This window comes from Typopeltis vanoorti, chromosome 18 (assembly GCF_054136105.1).
Source record: "Typopeltis vanoorti isolate ZY-2024b chromosome 18, IOZ_Tvanoo_1.0, whole genome shotgun sequence".
NCBI lineage: Eukaryota > Metazoa > Arthropoda > Arachnida > Uropygi > Thelyphonidae > Typopeltis > Typopeltis vanoorti.
The window spans coordinates 74,204,731-74,228,100 of record NC_143566.1 but is presented as its reverse complement, the minus strand read 5'-3'; positions in this window follow the sequence as shown (position 1 = coordinate 74,228,100).

Here is a 23,370-nt window from a genome sequence, read left to right as displayed (position 1 = left end):
GGGCAGAGAGTGCTGGACCTAGTAATTGCAACTGAGAATGTGGCTGTAACGAACATGACCATGTTGCCACCAATTGGTGAGAGTGACCATAAGGTCATGACTTGGGAGGTGGCTAAAGGAGTCGAATTTACAATTAAGACAGGGTACATGTGGAATTACCGGGCTGGTAAGTATGACAAGCTTAGGTGTGTGCTTGGCTCAATGCCATGGTATGTAAAACTGCAAGGGCTGGATGTTGATAGTGCATGGGAGGTGGTTAAGAACTGTTTGCAGGAGGCAATGGTTGACTGTATACCTAGAGTCCGAATAATAAATCAAGTAGGGTTAAATGGATGAATAACACTTAAGCTTGAGCTGCAAAAAAAGAAACAATTGTGGAGGGAATTTAAGGAGAAGGGTGACCATCAGGCGCAGGAACAGCATAAAGCTCAGGCCAGGATGGTAACAAGGGTGGTAAGAAAAGCAAAAGCAGATTACTAAAGGAAATTGGCCATGCAGGCTAAAGAGAATCCCAAACAGTTTTTTCAATATGTTGCAAGTAAAAGGAAAAATGCTCATGGTAGAATGATCGTAAAAAATGCTGAGGGTAGGGAGGTAACCGAATCAGTCGATATTGTGGAATTACTGAGCGAGCAGTTTGCAAGAGTATATCATCCAGGTGATGACTTTGCAGGAATGGAAGAACCAACAGCTTATACTGGAATTGTGATGAATGAAGTAGAGGTAACTAGTCTATTACAGAACCTCAATGTCAATACATCAGTGGGATTGGATGGTATACCAGCTCGTGTCGTACGTGAAGCGGCCAAAGAATTGTCAGTGCCCTTGACCATTTTGTTTAATTTGAGCCTCAGGACTGGGTCAGTCCCAAGGGGTGGAGGGGGGGAAGGTTCCACTGCACGGGGGTGGTTCCAGGGCTGCTGTTGAAAATTACCGGCCAATCAGCATAACAGGAATCGTTATCAAGGTCTTGGAGAAAATTGTCAAGACGAAAATACAAGATTGGATAGAAGAAAATGGGATACTGTATCGGGGACAGCATGGTTTTGTGGGGGGTGGGTCATGCCTCAGTAACTTGCTCATGTATTATAACACAGTGACGGCTGAACTGGATAAGGGTAATGGGTTTACAGTGATTCTACTGGACCTTGCTAAGGCCCTTGACAGGATACCACATGGAATTCTGGTCGGTAAATTGCAGCATATGGGGATGGACATGGGGTTGGTGAGATGGATAGAAGGGTGGTTGATGGAGAGATAACGGAGAGTGGTTTACTCAGGAGTGGAGTCCATGGGACGGCCTGTGACTGGTGGTGTGCAGCTGTTTAATTTGTTCGTAAATGATATGGGAAGGGATCTGTGAGGAACAGTTCATTTGTTTGCGGATGATGCGAAGTTGGGTGGGGCAGTGGTGAATGCAGATGACGTCAAAATTTTGCGGGATGATTTGGATGGATTGGAGGTCTGGGCTGAGGAGAATGGATGTCGGTTTGATGTGGCGGGGTGTGGGGTTGTGCATTTTGGGGTGGGCAGATTGGCGGCGGTTTACTGCATTGGTGGAGCCGTGCTCCGGGAAATTGATGAGGCACGAGATTTAGGAGTGTTGGTGGATAAGGAATTGAAATTTAGGGGACACATTGCAAGAGTGGCCAAATCAGCTCATCAAATCACTTGTTTGCTGAAGAATACGTTGAAAAGCAGAGACAAGCAGGTTATTGTTCCTCTGTATCGAGCCTTGATGGGACCCCATCTCGACTGCTGTGCTCAGATTTGGTTACCTGGGTTTCTTCTTGATGGGGGGGAGGTGGAGAGGATCCAGAGGCGGGTGACCAGGGTGGTGGCAGGTCTGTGGGGTGAACCGTGTGAGAACAGGTTGAGGATTTGTGGGTTGCAAAAATTGGTTGATAGGCGGAGGAGGTGAGATATGATTGAGACATTCAAATTACTGAAGGGTTTCTATAAAATTAATTCAGAAGATATTTTTGAGAACAGGGCTGGTTGTGGGAGGACTAGGGGACATACATGGAAACTGGGAAAAAGTGTGGTTAGTAAAGGTGTTAGAGCTGGGTTTTACTTTTAGAGTAGTGAATGAGTCTAATGCGCTCCCCGAGTCTGTGGTGGATGCTGTGACAGTGAATGAGTTTAAGGCGAGGTATGATAGATACTGTATGAATGTTGAATAGTCGTGATGAATATGATTTGGGGCCTCCATCGATGAGTCTAATGATTCCCTGGAGTTGCCCGTAATAATAATAATATTAATATTTATTTCGCACTCAGCATTCTATCGATGATTCATTTATTTTTCATTAATTCGTTTATTGATAATCAATTATCTCTTCAATCACTTCAGGAGCATCTTTCCTTATCATGAAAAGAGTCTTACGTAATTCTGTGCAAATTTCATTTGCATCCATAGTGCTAGGTTGCACGATGAAAGGCTACATTAAGTTCGATTCCGGTAAACTCCAGAAAATCGACCTTTGAACACACTTATGTTTCAGATAAAAATATATAGTGTTAGTTACGGTTAGGAATCACAAGTTGGCAGTAGTAGTGCTCCTTACCCTCTCAATCGGTTGTCAATTAAAATGTCTAACTGCCTTGAGTAATCTATTCTGTTTGTTATGGATGGAAAGTACTTACCCACAATTCTTCAAAAGTTAGTATTAAGTGCCCTCACCTTCTCCCTAGAGGGAGATGAGTGATTTTATTTTTCTTATTATTCATCATTACGTACGTTCGTTGTATTTATAGATATTAGGGTTTTTTTTTCAATAATATTTGGTGTTTTTAATTCTGATAACCATACATTATTGTCAGGACGTCAAACGTTTGCTGTTTTGTGCCAAAATTTATATCACCATCAACATATCGGCGACTTTCTGTATTCCAAACATGGATTTAGGCAATTTGAGATCGAAATGAACAAAACTGTGATATTATACCATGTCATTAAAATTATCACCTTATAGTACTAAGTATATTTTAAACAAAGGTGAAAGGCTACCTCAGAGAGGTAGTGTTTCATCTGTGGGAGCATGGATACCTCACTCCAAGATCCCTATCAATTTTGAATCAATTCTAAATAGTTACCTCCTATCCATTCTTTTTATGCCATTTGTGTTAGAGATGTTCTAGAGCTACTGAGAGGCCCATTATAATACAAGTGTAAACAGAGTGTTTGGTCGCTATAGACCGGTTAGACCTCATAACGGTATGCGGAGAATCGGCTGCACCAGTATTCGATTTCAAAATGTTTGCTTAAGTTAGAAATTATAAGTGCTCAATATTGGAAGATTTCTTCTGTTTCATCTGTTTACAACATGAAATAAACTGATCCTCTAGGAAAGATGCAACTGTCACCTCTTTGTGGGACATCAGCTAACTTATTTTCGTTTGAAAATCTTATGAAGGAACTTCGCATCGTAAACGGGATTAGAACCCTTATGTTTTCAAGCAAAGAATATGAATTGCGCTATCCTTCGCGAATGCGCTACGATGTCTATCTACACATTACAATAATTCGATACATTTATTTTACTCCCTGCTACTTTGTAGATGAAGGAAGAAGAAATAAAACTGGTATGTAAATTAGAAGCAATTTTTCGAAGTGAAAACATGTTTGGCTTCACTTCGTCGATATATTTAAATAGTTTGTTGAAAGAGTTTTTTTCCAATTGTCTTTGTAAACTGAACGCAACGTTCAAACGTCATAATAATAAATTAAGCATAACTGACATTGCCAAACATCTTGGACAGTGTCAGAAAAATAATGCCTTCCTGCACTAAATTTCAAGTGGAGAAATGAAGCAAGAAGGCATATTAAAAAAAACACATTTGATTTAATTTGAAACTAACGGTCTACCTTTATGGGAACAGAAACATTGCTTAAAATTTGCACAGAGAATGCAATGTAATGCTGTTTCATTGTTTCATTGATATTCGGAATAAATTTCTATTATATTTCTATTTCTTATTAGAAAAATAACCGGAAGTAAGAACTAATTTTTTCCCCTGGAAAGCAGAAATGTGAACTAAGAATACATCGTCACAGATATCAAAATAGAAAATGGCTGAAACATGTCTTGCGAATATTGCGAATATTTAATAAATTATGTGTTGTGTTGTCAGTTCATTTTTGTCAGCGTAGAGCAATTCAGAATATCACTGACGAGGAAGATGAACTCAGCGATGATGTACATATACTATTACGTTGTTTACAAAAATTGCTAGGATAAGACAAGAAAAAAAAATCTAAGAAAATCATTATTGTACAATTCATTACCAAACACGTTCTTTCTTTGTTCTTTTCTTGTAATGAATCAATAAGGTGTGAACCATTTTTAATTTTAAATTTGATCAAAATCAGGTTTACGATTTCTAATGCATAGAGGAAATTGTACCGTTAAATACATTTATTTATTTCACACGGGCATCACTTAACAGTTCAGCTACATTTCGTATTCATTAACCTTTGGCTCAAAAGACCATTAGTGTGTTATCGTTGATTTTTATACTTTTAAACCCAACATGTGTAATCCTGCTAGGTAAGAGGGTGTTCGCTCATTTAACAGAAATACTGAATAATATTTACCATTACCCTTGAATCACGAAGATTAACTTGGGGGAAATAAATTTACCAAAATATGGGAATGTTTCTTGTAAAGAGTAAAAATGACTTCGTTATCCCTACAGGTCAATGTTCAGTGTTGCTTTAGAGCCATAGTAAGGTGATGAGAGAAAATTTGAGGGAACCTTCAACACTTGCAACTGATAATCAGATCCTTGTGAAGTGCATCTGTCAAGTTCACTCATCGCGTTGTCCGTAATAGTTGCTTCAATTCAATTACGATTTTCCCTCATCTGCTCATTTAGATATCTCTCAGTTAATGTTGTTGTTGCTATTTGTGATTACGAAACAAACAACTAAGACTCCTATAGACCAAAGTGTTACATTGGTTAGTTGCACGGGTTCAATAGTTGATTTGGCTCTTTTAAGAAACGAAAGTCGTGTCATCTCAGTATGAGATCACCTAAGTCATGTTCAGGTTAAAATGCCATCATGAAGGTCCTTCTCCTTCTAGAACAGCATTCGAAACATAATGGAGGTGTATTAAAAGAAGATTAAATGTGTGTGTGTGTGTGTGTGTGTGTGTGTGTGTGTGTGTGTGTGGGTTTCGAGTTCGATGCGAAAAAAATGGCTTAACTTCGTTTTTTGCCCCGTAAATATATAAATGCAGCCATTCTAAACAGATAAGTTTCAGAACAAAACGGGTGAAACAAAATTGTTATCTGTTCCTCTCCATTCAAGATTTTCTGAATGGAGACAGTTATTGTACTGATTCCTTCATAGCTTAGATAACATCTGCCTTTAAAAGTTTTTCATTTGAAAGATTGTCATAACGGTCCGATCTCCACAAAAACTGTATTGGTTGCATCAAGTAGGTGTATTAGTTCGTACATGTTAGTCGATTGTAGTATTGTCATTTGATAGCAAACACCAATTTCTATGCAATAAACATGCTACCCGAATTCAGAACTTATGACACGGTGCATTATCTTGCTGAAAGAAACAAATGCTCATTTCCATAGAAACCACAAAGTAAGAAGCATTGTCCAGAATGTTCACATACCTCTAGGAGTTTGGATTTGTTTGGATTTAATGGATTGAAGAATTCGTCTTTGATTTAGTTGCAATTTAGGAATTGTACTGATTCCTGAAAAAAGAAAATACGTCATTGGATTTTAACGGTAGCTATCGCACCGTTAAAAGTAAGGTTTTGCTATTAATTCTCAGTTTTAGTAATTGACCAACCCCGAATCAAAACCTACTAGACGTAATTATGACTGATATAAACACCGACGCCCTAATAGAAACACTAGATAAAGGTCTGGCGCTAAGCCTACTCAAAAATTACTAAAAAGGTTTGAAGTGGAATGGCCAGGCTATTTGAACCTGCACTCCACAACGAGAGATGATGAGGAAAGCGAGGATACTGCTAATACAGAGGAAAAATTGGATTTGGTCGACAGAACCACTCACAGATGAAGGTATGGAGGAAGACGGACACAACTCTGACCCTCCTGCCTCCAATTATCTTAAGAGAAAAGAATAGGTGGACAGAACTAAGGGCCACTATGACTAGTCCACAGATAGCATACACTACAGCAAAGAATTTAGACGATGGCATCAAACTCCAACCCGCCACTATAATGGACTATCGCAGACTCACAAAGAAGCTAGACAAAAGGTGTACAATACCATACCTTCACCCTCGACTCCGAGAGGAGCCTTAAGGTGGTTCTCCGTGGAGTATAAGAGCACATACATACAGAAGACATAGTCGCCGATCTCTGCTACCAAGACCTACCACCCATCAAGGTCAGCAGAATGACCAGAGCAAACAAAAGTCCAATGCCACTGGTCTTAGTAGAGATTCAACAGGCATATAAAAACATATATGACCTAACTTCAATTTGTAGGCTAAAGATAAGCCCAGAACCACTAAGAAAAAGAACCTCATCAGGACAGTGCCACAGGTGCCAAAAGTATGGTCATGCCCAGAGATTATGTAAAGCAGAATACAAGTGCTTAAAATGTGGGGAGAGCTACCCCACATATACCTGCACCAAGCCAAAATCCACCCCGGCTAAATGTGCAAACTGCGGGGGCCTGCATCCAGCAAATTACAAAGGATGTATACAACACCCAAAAACAGACTATCTGCTCCCTATGCTAATCCTACAAAAACCAGCAGTAGCTCCAACTCCTCAACCCTCCAGAGGTCGACAAAACACGATACAAAACCAACTGCCGCAACCAGAAGCTCCGATCGAAGCAAACCTCAAACGGCAGACGAAGTCCTACGCAATGTAGTCCGCTCAACAAAGGCCACTCAGGACCAATACAACCCAAATTTAGCAGCCGTCATCACAAACTCCATTGCAAATATGCTGCAAGACTTCAGCAAATCTAACCCCACATCGGACTCCAGAAAAAGATTTCTACAAATTTCTACAAGAAACCCAATCCATCCTAGCAGCTCTCATAAATGCATAAAAATAAAAGCACCCAGTTTCGCTACAGATCATCGCTTGGAATGCGAACGGACTTAGAAACAAGATTCTGAAACTCCAAGAATTCGCAGTGAGACACAACCCAGACATCATCCTAATAAACGAATCCCACTTAAGACCAGCAGACAACCCCAAAGTTAGAGGATACCTTCTCCACAGAAATGACAGAATAAACTACAGAGGAGGTGGCACCGCCATTTTCATAAAAAACCACATCGATCACCATTCTGTAACCAGCCCCTCAACCAAATATCTAGAGCTCACAGGAATAGTAGTACCCACTACCTCAGCTGGGAAACTAACACTTTATGCAGCTTACAACTCTCCATCAAAGAATCTACTACATTCAGATCTATATGCCGTCCTGAGCAATAAAGATCAAGTCATTATTGCCGGTGACCTAAACGCGAAACACACGGCATGGAATAGTAAAACCACTAACAGGAACGGCTACACACTCTTTACCTACTCCAGTTCAAATTATGCAGTGGTGGCAGGCCCTGCAGAACCAACACATCACAGTACGTATGGCACAGCCGACATACTTGACATTGCTATATTACAAAATATTAAGCTACAGTATAGCCTAGATTCTTTAAATGAGCTGACATCTGATCACAATCCAATCCTGCTCCAGCTGGGAAAGCAAGAACAACTGCTGCCTCCTCCCCACTCCTTCATCTCATAGAAAAAACTAACAGAAGTACTATCAGAACACATTGGACCTGTCCCTCACATCAGATCCATAGGGGAGATTGAGAATGCTGTTAGAAGCCTGACCCAGCGGATCAACATAGCCATAAAGGCTGTCACCTCTACCAAAGCCACTCTTAAGCCAAACCGACTACCCGAAGACATTATGGATTTAATTAGGGATAAAAACAAAGCGAGGAAAAGGTACCACAAAACCTGTGCACCTCATGACAAAAAGATCCTCAGCAAACTGAACAATGAAGTTAGAGAAACACTTAAAGCTCACAGGAACGAAACATGGGAAGCCAAACTAGCCTCTGTATCACCCGTCGAACACTCCATCTGGAATATTAAGAAGTCTCAGAAACAAAAACAGATCTCTTCCCCCACTCAGGTCAGACATGGGACTAGTACACACGGACGCAGAAAAAGCTGAAGAAATAGCAAAGAATCTAGAAAAACAGTGTAGCCCTACATACGACAACTTGGACATCAAGCATGTCTATAAATTCCACCTTCATGTCAGACATGCACTGAAAGTCACCGATACCTGCAACAACATACCTCCAAACACCTCACCAGCGGAAATCTCTGAAGTTCTAAAGAAGCTAAAGAATAAAAAAGCCCTTGGCCCAGATGGCATATCATATAGAATAATTAAACTGCTGCCCCGAAGATCTGTCGTACATCTCACCACCATAATCAACGCCATGTTCCGATTTAACTATTTCCCCAGCTATTGGAAAATCGCAGATGTGGTCCCAGTGCATAAACCAGGTAAAGATTCACACCTGCCTGAAAGCTATCGACCCATCAGCCTAATCTCAAACTTAGGCAAAATTGACGAAAAAATCATCCTCTCTAAACTCCAAGCCTCAGTAAATGAGTTAAATATCCTTCCCAAGGAACAATTTGGCCTTTAGACAACATCACAGTACTACTCAACAAATTCATAGGATAATTGAGTACATCACCACCGGCTACAATTGGCACCAGAACACTGGAGCAGTCTTCCTTGACATAGCGAAAGCTTTTGACAAGATATGGCACTTGGGATTACTACACAAACTCATTTCAGCAGGCATACCATCAAGAATCGTCCACCTAATTAAATCTTACCTCCAGGACAGACGCATACTAGTCAAAATAAACGGTACAGTTTCCAGTCAGCGTCGGATCTCAGTGGGAATTCCCCAAGGTTCCCTACTGGCACCGATCTTATTCTCGATATATATGGCAGACATCCCACACAACCCAATGTCATCCATCTTAGCACTTTATACGGATGACACAGCAGTACTTGCCAGATCTCTACGACCACATCTTGTCACTAAAAAACTGCAAGAAAACCTATTACAACTAGAACAATGGTTCTCCAAATGGAGATTACAAGTGAATCCCCAAAAGAGTACAGCGTTACTCTTCATCAGAAGATTGGCAACTCCTAAGGGGGACCTTTATCTATTCAACACCAAAATCGCCTGGCAAACCGAAACAAAATATCTTGGGGTAATTCTAGACAAAATATTAACGTTCAACCCACACATCAAAGCCTTATGCGCGAAAGCATCTAAAACGATCGCACAACTTTACCCTCTAATAAATAGAAGAGGCAAGCTAAATACCAGAATCAAAGTACTCCTCTACCTGCTGACGATCCGCCCCATAATGACATATGTATCTCCAGCCTGGAGCCACACATCCAACACCAACATCCTCAGGCTGCAGAGAGTGCAAAATAAGTGTTTGCGCATGATCTTGGATGCATCGTGGTTCGTGAGGAACGTCCAACTGCATAGAGATACAAACATCCCTTACATCTACTCCTTCCTACAAACTACAGCGGAAACATTCTTCTCAAAGATCTCTACACACCCCCAATGATCTAGTTAAACAGGCAGCAAACTATGATGAAACTGACCTCTTCAAATACAAGAGGCCAAAAGCCATCCTGAACACTTCCAACAATGACTAATCTCCGTGCCCCCCCCCCCCAGGGCGAGCTCACAGCTCATAAATTTTTCCTTCAATAAAATAAAAGCACCTTGTTTCACCCTTCTGGCTAATGATATTATGTTATGTTATGTTAGGTCTGGACCAGGGTGACCACATCTAGTACTTTCATATTAGATCTAGTACGTTTAATAAATAGTACGTTTAATAAATTTTTAGTGTTCTAGTACGTTCACCAACAGATCTAGTACTTTTCCCCCTTCCGAATAATAATAACAACATGAGAGTTAGACATATGAGTTGAATATTTTTCTCTTCTCCCACCTCCCCATATGACACATTCAGTGACACAAGAATATGATTTCTCTTTTTTTTCCCTACCCCTCTCACTGTTGCTAGTCTTCTCTACCCCCGCGATCCCGTACTCAGGAAATACGACTGGCATTAGCCAATGAAAATATTCGTTTAAAGTTCAAAGTTCGAACACTTCTCACGCGTTATAAAAAGTCCAGTGTTTTTATTAATTTTATTAACAAAACTTGTTTAATTCTTCATCGAAAATATTATTATTTAGATTTTATTTTTAAACATGAACAAGTGACAAGCAAAACGTTCTAAATTTAAATTTGATAAATCTCAGGAGAAAATGTGTAGTGCATGAGTCAGTAAAGTACATAAACGAGCTATTGAAAGTGAAGATATCAATGTCAGCCTTTTCCGACTCACAAAAAACCACTTCTCACACAGATAATTCAGATAAAAGAGAAAGTGATGCTAGTTATGATTCAAATTCAGGTTTACAAGGTTCATCTAAAAAGATGAAAAAAATCATATAATCAAAAATTCAAAGAAGAATGGTTGGAGGATCCCTTTCTTAAATCCTGGATTTATTCAGGTAAAAGTAAAGAACACACTGCTTATTGTAAATGTTGTGATATAAGCATTAATGGTAGCAAATGTCTATTGATTCGTTATGCAAACACTCCAAAACACTAGCAGAATGTAGAATCTAAAAGAAGCACACTAGGTATAATGTTGTTTAAATCCAGTTCCAAATATCAGTCGGAAAAATAAATTAAAGAGGAAGAATTAATATTATGTGCATATGATGCAGACAGGTCCCTTCCGTACAGGGGTGCAAAGAACCCGAGCGGCACAATTTAGGGAATAAATAATACACTGAACTGCTTGTGCATATTTGTCACCTTCGAATGTGAGAGATTTCAGTGAGGGGCTGAGTCGCTGGGTAGTTAAATAAATGGTACGAGCTTCAACACAACTTACTTGAATCACTGCTCTCAGCACAGCGAACAAACATTCTAGGAATTTCTCGAGTTTTCTTCTTGATGGACTTGTGTTTCACTCAGGATATCTCCATGAGTGCAGGTCACAAAGATACCTCCAACGATCTCGAGCTTCTCTCTTCCATGTTATCCCCATAGATTTCACTAGTGGATCTTCTCATCTTGTACATGGTCTTCCTGGTTTTCTCTTTATTCTTGTTGCCAGTTGAATATTCTATATGTCCCTCTGTTATTCCTGATTCTGGCGATGTGACCTGCCTATCTCATCCTGCTTTCATATACTGCAGTTACCATATCTTTTATGCCTGATCTCTTATTTCCGTGATTCTAACATGTTCTATTTTGTTGAGGTTACAAATCCTACGTTCCATTGCACGCTTAGTTATTCTGAGAGTCTCCCCTTTTCTTGTCGTGTTCCATGTTACATTACAGGAGTATGTTTGTTTATTATATAAAAATAACTTTTTTTTTACTATTTGTGTTTTTTCTTTATTTTAATATACATTCCTCTTAATGTGCAGTATAATAAAATGATTCGTAACGTGTTATTGTACTTCGGGATCGTTTAATTTTTGATGGAAAGGGGGGGGGGGCACAAAAATGTTGCACTCAGGAGTCGCAAACCAACGGAACGGCCCTGGATACTTAACACAATTTGCTTTTGTGGCTTATGGATACTCTTCCAACTCTATTGAAAACAATGGCTCCTAATAGTGAAATTGCTAAACAAATACAGTGTGGACGCACTAAATGTAATTATCTTATAAAAAAGTGCGTTGGCTGTTGATTCACGCAATGAAATCTCAAAAAAAAAACCTCCTTTGATGAATCGACTCCTTTTGACAAAAGAAAAATTAAAATATTCATCAGCCACAGATTTTACTATTTCTGAAGAGTTAATTAAATTAGCAACAATACCGTAAAATGCGCTAAATAGAGTGAATGAAACGAAATCAAATAAAAATTTAGTACTTTTAGTTGAGATATAGTGCCTTTTTCCTGCGTAAGTTAGTACGAAATATTTTTGCTGAGTGGTCACCCTGGTCTGGACTGATGATGCCATATTATAAACACTAGTTATAGAGAGACAAGATAAAAATCGATAAATAACATGATGAAGACTTATATTTATTAGTTTATTATGATATTAAACAAATGAAATTTATTATTCATAGGATTTCAACTCTCTGAAGAGTGTTTAGTATTACTTTTGAATTACTGTTCCTCTCTATGAAGACAACTCTATACTTTTCTAGACATACACAATTGATAAAGTTTTAGAAGTACGTATACAAATCAATTATTTATGCTAAGGAATTTTTGAAAGTAAAAAAAATCTTTTACACAAATAATATCTTTATTTCATTACGGAAAAATTTTTTTTATTTTATATTTGTTTCCCCCTCCAACCCCCCCGTTTATTTCATTACAAAATAACCTCCTTTTCTTTTTATGATATTATATTACTCCATTATACTATATGCTATACTATTCTTTTATTTCATTAAACAATTAAACTGTTTTAAGATTAAAATTAACTTTTAATCAAATTAATTTATTAAAATAAAAATGTTATGTACAGGATCTATGTGAATAAAATGCTTCAGAATCCAAACAGAAATTTAAGTGAATGTATAAACGTGTTAAACAATGAAATTGACTTTACTAAAGAATTTAGATCGGATAAAAATTTTTCTAATGATATACTTGAATCTACAAAAGTGTTAGCATTAGATTTAGAAATTTCTGCTGAGTTCAATATTACGCAGATGTAAGAAAAGATTGTGCTATTATGAATGTTCGGACGAAGCGCCAGTTGATCCACATATAACTTTAAAGTTACATTTTTTTTTTCAATTGTGAGCACTATTAATTCTTTGGCTGAAAGGTTGTTTGATCTCTGGACAAGTCACTTTAACATATTTATCCACGTTTTAATCCAATTTCTATTATGGGTGAGGACACTTAAAGAAAACAGTTTTCTTTAAGTGTCCTCAGCCGCAACACTAGGTGATATCTGCGAGAAACTAGAAACAAGTGAAAATTTGGATGAATTTGCTTCCATAAAATCAAGAAAAGTAAACTTTTAAAGTATGTAATTTTTTCATACATTTCTTTTTCCATTAAAAATTAAACGATTATTGTCATTGCGTAATTTTTCTAGTTTGTACATCTCTAGTTATAATAGAGAGTTATAGTAGACTTATAATAGTGTCCCATAAGTCCGAAATATATCAATAATTTATAAAAATCAGAAAACTCAGACTTCAGTTTACACGAAAGTGAATCGCAAGGAGGGTTTTTTAAATTTATTTTTTTGGCCGAGAGAAAAAATAATTCATATTTTCACTGCTAGAGGGCGCTACACCACATGCTTCATTTCAGATACGTGCAAATGAAAGTTCTATAAAACGCATGGTGTACCGCTGACAGCTCCTAAAGAATGCGTGCGAATTCCCAGTCATTGGAGTGAACAGAATTTTTTTGTGAAAAGAAAAATTTGTTGCTGTGATGCTTACATTGGCGGATAAGGCAATGTAAATTTGTCAGCAGATAACACTGCTCTGTCTCGCATCGGCAGGGCAGTGTTATCCGCGACAAAATCAACAATGTATGGTGTGTTCAACTTGTATCCAAACAAGCTGCAATCTCTTCAACGGCTGTTACCAAGTTATACCACTAAGAGGAAGGAATTCGCAACGTGGACTTTGACAAAAGTTGCAGAAAATCCAAAGGTTGTACATCTTCTGGACATTTGAAGCTCATTTTTCGTTGCATGGGACAGTTAAGACGCATACAAATCTACACAGCTTCTTACAAAATGCTAAAGGACAATCTTGTTCACGCTCAATAGATAAGTTTATTTCGAAGTTTTCATCCAGAGTATCTTGTACCTTCAATTGCTTTTCAATTTCCATGTATATTTCCAACAATATACGTGGAAAAAACTTGATTCTGAAAAAAAAAATTGATTTTGACAGCCAGACCAGGCTGAAGACATTCAGAGTTGCCGGAGAGACAACTTTGAATGTCTGTTCTGGGAATGGTCTCCCCCCCCCCCCCCCTCCAGTAATATATTTCCTTATCAGAGTATAAAGCCACTAGGGCAAATTCCCTATTCTTTGGATGTTAACAATAACAATGACCATTCTTACTATAATTAAAAATATGATCCTACTTGTTGTCTTGCATGAAGCTCCTAATTAATGTTATCTTGGCTATTTATAGTTATGGCCGAAGCAACGAGATTCGGAGACATTTGTCTACTAATTGAGTGCGTGCCTTTCTCGCCGGTTTGTCTATTTCGGGAGATGTAACACCAGTTGCCGCTGTAAAGCCCTGATAAGCCTTGATAAAGCCCTGATGCTAGATTCTTAGCATCCCAGACGGGATTTGAACCAAGATCTTTCCAAACATAGAACATTGTAGCCATCATAAAAAAAAGGTTATAAGGAAAAAGGACAAGGTAGAGAAAAAGTCTGTTAGAATTTCTCTACCTTGTTGAACCTGCCCCCCCCCCCACACACACATTACCTTTAGCTGCACGGACGGAATTTTGTTAGTACAGTATTTGAAAACTCTTTGCTAGAAATTGCAGAGTATCTCAATTTGGATTCTCATCAGACCTTTTCTGCTTGCTGGAAAACTTGGGAAAAAAGGTTCAAAAAGAAACGAAAAGTTACAGGTGACAATACGTAAGCATCTAAGTACAAGGCCGAAAACAGCTCCAGCTTGAATCGTCATGAAAATGTCATTATACACGAATGCCATTCATTAACAGAGATGGATGTGGTATGATGTGTCCGTAGCAACAGTGCATACCATACTAGTAGCAAAGTGGTAAAATCTGGTCTTAGAATTGCGGTCATCCGGTGATCGCTTAGATCAGCTGGATCTAGTCATTGATGAACTTCACAATAAAAATTTGTCCAATTGACTTACTGATCATTACTGATGGGGAAACATTTGGGTCATTGATGATAAACAAACAAACAAAAAAAAAAACAATCCCGAGATAGTAAGGGAAACCTGAGAAGATTCTTACATGAAGGCGTAGTTGGCCTAAAATCCATTCTTCTGCTACTACGAAAATTCTGAGTTAGAATTGAACTGATCACAAATGCTATTTTTAAGAGAAAAAAGAGAGCGAAATTGGCAAGATTGCACGCGCAGCATACAACAGAAGCTACTAATGGAAGGGAAAAAACTTTCACAAGAATGTATAAAATTTAAAAATTAAAACGCTTTTTTTAAAAAAAAAACTACCATCTCCGTATGAAACTCCTACTGATAACATTTCTTAAGCTGAACGATAGGCTATAAAAAACCTGAAAAACAACAGGAATATAATAATATTACCGGCAGATAAAGGCAATGCTACAGTAGCATTGCCTTTATTAAAGCATCATATTATGGTATTCTTCAGAATCGAGGACTAACTACTGAAGAATACCATAATAAGATGCTTCAATTACTTGAAAATAATACTTATTCAATACTACAGGAAGATCCAACACGGGAACTACAAAACCGCACAAAAAATTTATTGAAGCCAACTGAACTATCTCGCAACATTTGGCTTTCTCTACGCTCTCTTCATCCACTCATCCCACGTATTTATGGAGTTCCAAAAATCCACAAGGAAAACATCCCTCTTCGTTCGATCGTGGAAGATATTGATTCTCCAACTTACAAGCTTTCTAAACATCTTGCTAAATACCTCAAGTGTTTTTCTAATAAGTCTTCATCCTTCGTCAACAATACCATGGACTTTATATCACACATTAAAGATATAACTATCAACGAGAATGACATAATAGCGAGTTTTGACATAGTTTCCTTATTTACAAATGTCTCTACAGAAGAACTGCTAATATTACTAAAGAACAAATTATCCAAAAAAAAAAACGTTTGCTTTACTGACCCATTGCATTAAGTCTGGTTACTTCCGATATCAAGACACCACTACGAACGGAACCAAGGTCTAGCGATGGGCAACCCTTTATCTCCTATTCTTGCGAACATTTACTTGGAGGATTTTGAAACAAAAGCTATATCATCCTTCTCGTTTAAAAAACCAAAACTTTGGAAACGCTATGCAGATGACAGTTTTATTATTTGGAGTCACGGCCACAACTCTGTAATGGATTTTCTTAATCATCTCAATAATCAGCATCCTAATATAAAATTCACAGTCGAACTTGAATATGACAATTCCCTACCATTCCTGGATATAAAACTTTTACGCTGCTCTGGAAAATTTAGAATCTCCATGTATTGAAAACCTACAAAAACTAATACATAACTTCACAGTCGGTCCCATCCTTTTCTTCCACAAAAACGTGGAACTATTTCTACCTTGGGACATAGAGAACGCTCTCTTCTGAAGGACCCAGATGAACTTCAAAAAGAAATTAATTACCTCTCACATGTCTTTAGACAAAATGGATATTCTGATAAAACCATTAAAAAAATTTCTTCTAAATCCTCCTAGCCACCGCATTGAAGAAATAAACAACTTTAAGGGTAACATCTCCATCCCATACATCAGGTCAGTTTCCAAAAAATTAGCTCAAGTTCTTAAGAAGTACAACATGGACCTTATTCACTACACTACCAAAAATCCGCTCGCTAGTAAGCCATCCAAAGTCTCATCATCATCATAATCTAAAATATCCTGGCGTATATAAGATATGGTGTGATTGTAATCTCCCTTATTTTGGTCAAACAAATAAATCTATTGAATTACGTATGGAGGAACACAAGGGAGACATCTCTTACAAAAGAACAAGCGCCAGTGCCTTGTCTAATCATGTTCTTCTCTCGAACAATCCTGATGATGAACACCAGGGTGATTCAGTATACTGGGATAGATCCGAAAACATCTTTCCTTGTCATGATGAGTTTGAAAGAAAAATTGTGGAGTCCAGAGAAATCATCCTTAATCGTGAACATTTAAATAACAATTTGAGTTGCAACATCCCTGATAGCCACTCTGCTGTTGTCCAGTACTGGTGTTCAAGAGAGTCTGCAAGCACGCACTCAACAAACAATGCACGTTTGAAAGACCAACATAAATGTAAATAACGTTTTTTCATGTCAAATATGTACGGCAATTTTCCTGTGCTTCTCAGTTTTAAACTTCAGTGTTTTTATTGCTGTTTCCTATTTTTAAAAGACACCTGAAGGAGTCTATCAAAAGCGAAACTAGTTGTTTTTATTTCATTATATATATATATATATATATATATATATATATATATATATATATAAAGGGTGTCCCAAAATTCACGCAAGATTTAAATTTAGCACCATTTGTGCGGTAAAGTGTTGCCAACGAGAAAAAAAAAGACAGCGTGACAGCTGACAGTTCAGGGTTATTAAAAATGGAGTGCTACACGAAAAGAACAACGCATTTTCATTGTTGAGCAATATTTTAAAAATAATGAAGGTTTGGCAGCTACACTTCGCAATTTTCGTACAAAATATGGTCGCAATATGATTTAACTTCATCAACTGTGAAAAGGTTAATTAAAAAATTCAAGGAAACTGGATCAATTAGTGATCCTATACACTCTGGCCGTCCTTCAACAAGTCGTTCAACAGAAAACATCGAAGCAGTTCGTGAGAGTGTTGCTGAGAGTCCAGGAACATCAATTCGGCACCGTGTCATGAATTGGGCATTTCGAGAAGCTCTCTACAGCTTATTCTCACGAAAGATTTGCATCTTTATGCTTACAAAGTTCAACTGACAAAAGAACTGAAGCGTACCGACCACACATAGCGAAGATAGTTCGTTGAATGGATTATGGAACAACAACAAGTGGATGCTTATTTTTCGAACAAAATCATCTTCAGCGATGAGGCTCGTTTTCATCTTGATGGCTTCGTTAATCGACAAAATTGTCGCATTTCGGGTTCAGAAAATCCACGAGTGATTGTTGAGAAACAAATGCATCCACAACGTGTCACTGTTTGGTGCGGAGTTTGGGCTGGAGGCATCATCGGTCCATTCTTCTTCGAAAATGCGGCTGTTAAGGCAATAACAGTTAATGGTGCTCGCTATCGCGACATAATAATAATACAGTGTTTTGTACCTAAATTGCAAGATATGGATGTGGACGACATGTGGTTTCAACAAGACGGTGCCACATCCCATACAGCCCGAGAAACAATTCAATTACTGCATGAGTCATTTCCTGGTCGTGTAATTTCCCGTTTTGGTGATCAGAATTGGCTGCCCAGATCATGTGACTTAACGCCGTTGGACTTTTTTCTTTGGGATTTTTTGAAGTCTAAGGTTTATGCCAACAATCCCACGACAACCCACGCCTTGAAGGAGGAAATTGAGCGGAAATTCAGCCACATTCGAGAGGAAATTCAGCCACATTTATGCAAAACGGTCATGGAAAATTTCGACAAAAGAGTGCGTATGTGCCAGCAAAGCTGTAGAGGCCATTTACCCGATTTACCCATTTACCCGATTTTCGGACACCCTGTATATACAGGGTGTCCCAAAATACAGGCAAGAAGTAATTTTGATAGAAAACACAGGTTTTTAATTAAAAATTGTAATTTCTTATTGATTCATAAAGTATACAGTATAGGGTTATGAATGGAATAGCATATCGGGTAAATGGCCTCCACGGCTTTGCTGGCACATACGCACTCTTTGGTCGAAATTTTCCATGACCGTTTTGCATAAATGTGGCTGAATTTCGTTGATACAGCGCTCAATTTCCTCCTTCGAGGCGTGGGTGGTCGTGGGCTTGTTGGCATAAACCTTAGACTTCAAAAAACCCCAAAGAAAAAAGTCCAACGGCATTAAGTCACATGATCTGGGCGGCCAATTCTGATCACCAAAACGGGAAATTACACGACCAGGAAATGACTCATGCAGTAATCGAATTGTTTCTCGGGCTGTATGACACGTGGCACCGTCTTGTTGAAACCGCATGTCGTCCACATCCATATCTTGCAATTTAGGCACAAAAAACTGGATTATCTTGTCGCGATAGCGAGCACCATTAACTGTTATTGCCTTACCAGCCGCATTTTCGAAGAAGAATGGACCGATGATGCCTCCAGCCCAAACTCCGCACCAAACAGTGACACGTTGTGGATACATTTGTTTCTCAACAATCACTCGTAGATTTTCTGAACCCGAAATGCGACAATTTTGTCGATTAACGAAGCCATCAAGATGAAAACGAGCCTCATCGCTGAAGATGATTTTGTTCGAAAAATAAGCATCCACTTGTTGTTGTTTCATAATCCATTCAACGAACTATATTCGCTGTGTGTGTTCAGTACGCTTCAGTTCTTTTGTCAGTTGAACTTTGTAAGCATAAAGATGCAAATCTTTCGTGAGAATAAGCTGTAGAGAGCTTCTCGAAATGCCCAATTCATGACACGGTGCCGAATTGATGTTCCTGGAGTCTCAGCAACACTCTCACGAACTGCTTCGATGTTTTCTGTTGAAGGACGGCCAGAGTGTATAGGATCACTAATTGATCCAGTTTACTTGAATTTTTTAATTAACCTTTTCACAGTTGATGAAGTTAAATCACTATTCCGACCATATTTTGTACGAAAATTGCGAAGTGTAGCTGCCAAACCTTCATTATTTTTAAAATATTGCTCAACAATGAAAATGCGTTGTTCTTTCGTGTAGCGCTCCATTTTTAATAACCCTGAACTGTCAGCTGTCACGCGGTCTTTTTTTTCTCGTTGGCAACACTTTACCGCACAAATGGTGCTAAATTTAAATCTTGCGTGAATTTTGGGACACTCCGTATATGCACACGCATACTGCTTGGAAGGAAGTCAATAGACACTTAATAAGATGTAGAACCCACCTTAATAAGATGTAGAACCTCTTTTTGCTGTGATGACTAGCAATCCCACGAGGCATACTTTCCACAATTGTAACATAGCGATCAATGGGTATTTTGGACCATTCTTCCTGTAGGCATATAATGTGGGATGAACAGGAGCGTCGGGTGAGGTCAAGATACGTTCTCCTTACAACAGTCCATGATCTCATTATATAGAAAGAATCTGGCGTTTCTACGGAATTGTCCGTTCTTTCAGCAGGACAATGCACCGTGTCATAAGACTGTTGCTGTAACTGCATGATTTGTGGATATGAAAGTGATCACAGCGTTTTCTGAGATGTACTCCTAGAATAAAAATCCATTTCCTACACGAAACTCTGATTGCCTGTTTAGATCTTGACTGATTCTGGAACAGAACCAGCTTACAATAAGGTCTGTAAAAACGTTCTTTTAGTCAGCGCCAGAATTGAATCATTAATGGCCATTATGGGAACCCATATCCACATTTCAACTACTTATTCTTAATTCTTCAATAATCGAGAACACTTTTGGTTTAACTTGAAAATAAACACATGTAAGTGTTCCTTAAAAATATGGCTGGCATTTGAAAACAACTAACACCATCTACCTATTGTCAGCAGCAAAACGTGGATATAAATATAACCAGAGCGAAAATAGAATAACTATGGAGAAAACTCTTTTTTCTTATTATTTTGATCCTAATGCGTAAGCACGTTTTTTAGTTCTAGCTTGGGGATATTTATTAACGTCCCGTTGGAAAAGACTAACATTAAAACGTTTGAGAGCTGTTCAGTAGCTAACGTTGAAGTTTGACTCCCAGTCAGGCTCAAAAAAAAAAAAAGGATAAAACGGCCTTGCCTACTCTCAATGGAAATAAAAGGCGTTGCGTATTTATTTTTATTTATAATCTACACATCTGCACATTATTAAGAGAGCCCTCCTGGAGCCAGGAATTCATCGAAGGTGGCCGTACTATTTGCATCAGCTGTCATACTTGTTCTTGTTCTTGAATTCATCCACGTTACTTGCACACATAACATCCAAAGACAATCCATTCCAATCATGCTCTATTCTATGAGATAACAATCTAGTCTTAACCCTCTTCTTGACATCATTCATTCTCACCTTCTACAGATGCCCTCGCGTCCTTTCCCCACCCTTCATAACCTGAAAAATTCCATCAACTAAAATCCTGTATGACCCTTTCAGAAGTTTGTAAGTCTCAATCATATCACTCCTGTTTCTTCTATTTGCTAGAGTTTGGCCTACAAAATCTATTTTCGTAATCAGTATTCCACAATACTGATATGATGTTTAACACTCTCCTTTGCAGTTTCTCCACTGTATCAGAATCACCACGGAGACCAAACAGTCCAGGTGAGGTCTCATCAAGGCTCTGTAAAGAGACAACATGACATCCTTATCTTTACATGTCAAGGTTCGTTTCAGCTTTGTCATTATTCTCTGAGTTGGATTTACAATTTTTGCTATATAGCCGTTGAATTTTAACTACCTATCTACTAAAACTCCAAGATCCCTAGCCTTATCAGTTCCTTCAAACATACTCTCATCAATATAACACGACACTGGATATCTAATCACACCAAACTGCATGACCTTACATTTATTAACATTGAACTGACATCCATTTTCCCATGCCCACAATTCCAGGCCTATTCAAATCATTCTGCAAGTACTGCATATCAGCAGCACTCCTTATTACCCTACCTATCTTTGCATCATCAGCGAATAGTTGTATTTGATTTGACATGTGACATATCCTTCCCAATATTGTTAATGTGTATACTGAATGGACCAAGGATTGATTCTTGTGGCACACCACTGGGTTACCTTGAATCTTGCAGATTCACACTCCCCATTTACGACTTTTCATATCTCTCAGTCAGCCATCCTGTTATCAATGCGAATAGTTTATAATTCAATCCTATATCCATCAATTTATGCAACAGTATTCCATGCTATAATTATCTAATTCAGTGGAAACATTCAGTAGAATGCGAGCAAGTTGCTAAAACGTGGACTACCTTTAGTAAATCCATGCAGTTTATTGCAAAGTAGAGATTCTCTGTCAATCCATGTCGGAGTGCGAGCATTAACCAACTTTTCCAAAATCTTCACCAGAGATAATAATAGCTTCATAACTTAGATACATCGGTCTTTGCATCACCCTTGTGCAATGGGATTACCATACATTTTTATACTCCTGTGGAACTGTCCTTGTTCTGAGACTCAAATTATATAGCCTGGTCAAGGGAAAAGGCAGTGAATACTCAACTGAATTGAATACTCAACTCAACTGAATTGGTTATAAACTATAAATCTTAATTAAATATAACTTGTAGTTTTGAAAAATATTGGTCTCTGTAAATATTTATCTGATGTTCTTTAAAAAATTTTATGGTCGCCATAATCTACACAACTGACACATTACTGATTATTAGCTTTAAGGTTTCAGCTTCGGTCTGAGGGAAGATCCTCAGTTAGTAAGAATGTCCATTAGACCTACATCGCTTGTGATTAATCGGAGTGCTCTATCATTTCTGAAATATTTGAATTCTGATCTCTTTATTATATCTATGGACCTACTCGGTTCCATGTATCTACTGATAGCATCTGATGCTTTCGAAATGAAACTTCTACAAGCCACTCTAACAAATATGTATTTGCTTGGTTTGATAAAAGGAAATCAAAGTGTTTAATTTCATTCGTAATTTACATTTCCTAAAATACCAATAACACATATGTAAACTAGACACACTGTGCATAATGAAATGAATAATATCAAATTTACATAATAAAAATGAGCTAAACACATACATACTTGATTTATATATTTTAAAGTTAAGTTCTTTTCTTTTGGTTTATTAGTAGGCCATAAATATTAAAAGATCTACACAATTGTCAACAAGTTTCACCAGCTATTCTGTCTGGCTTCTTCAGGACACGAAAGCCGGTCGGTACAATAACGTTTACTAGTAAAAAAGAATAATGGAGTAGCACCATCAAATCAAGTAAAATTAAAACTGACGCGTAACATCATAAGCATGGGGCGTGGAGTCTCAGTCATTGTTCGTTGAGCGTGTTGTATAGTTTTTCGCGAAATGAAATTCCGGTAAGCTAAGTGAATTTATTAGGCTTTTCCAGATGTCTTTCAGTATCATACTTGATTTATGTTTAGATTATCTCCGGTCCGGAGTACAACTGCAGCTTCTTTGAAGTTTCTACATCTAAAATCTTCTTCTATATAAGACATGGAGCTGTTATCCCAATCGATGGAGTGGTGAGAAATCGAGAAATGATGGGCTAATCCTAAAATGTCTGTTCTGTTGTTGTTAACATCTCCTATATGTTCTTTTTTTCGAATTTCTAGGCTTCTTGAAGTTTGGCCTATATAAGTTAACGCACAGGAAGATGTTGTATACACCTGCGTATTTGAAGAAGGCATTAATGTCCTTAGGAGA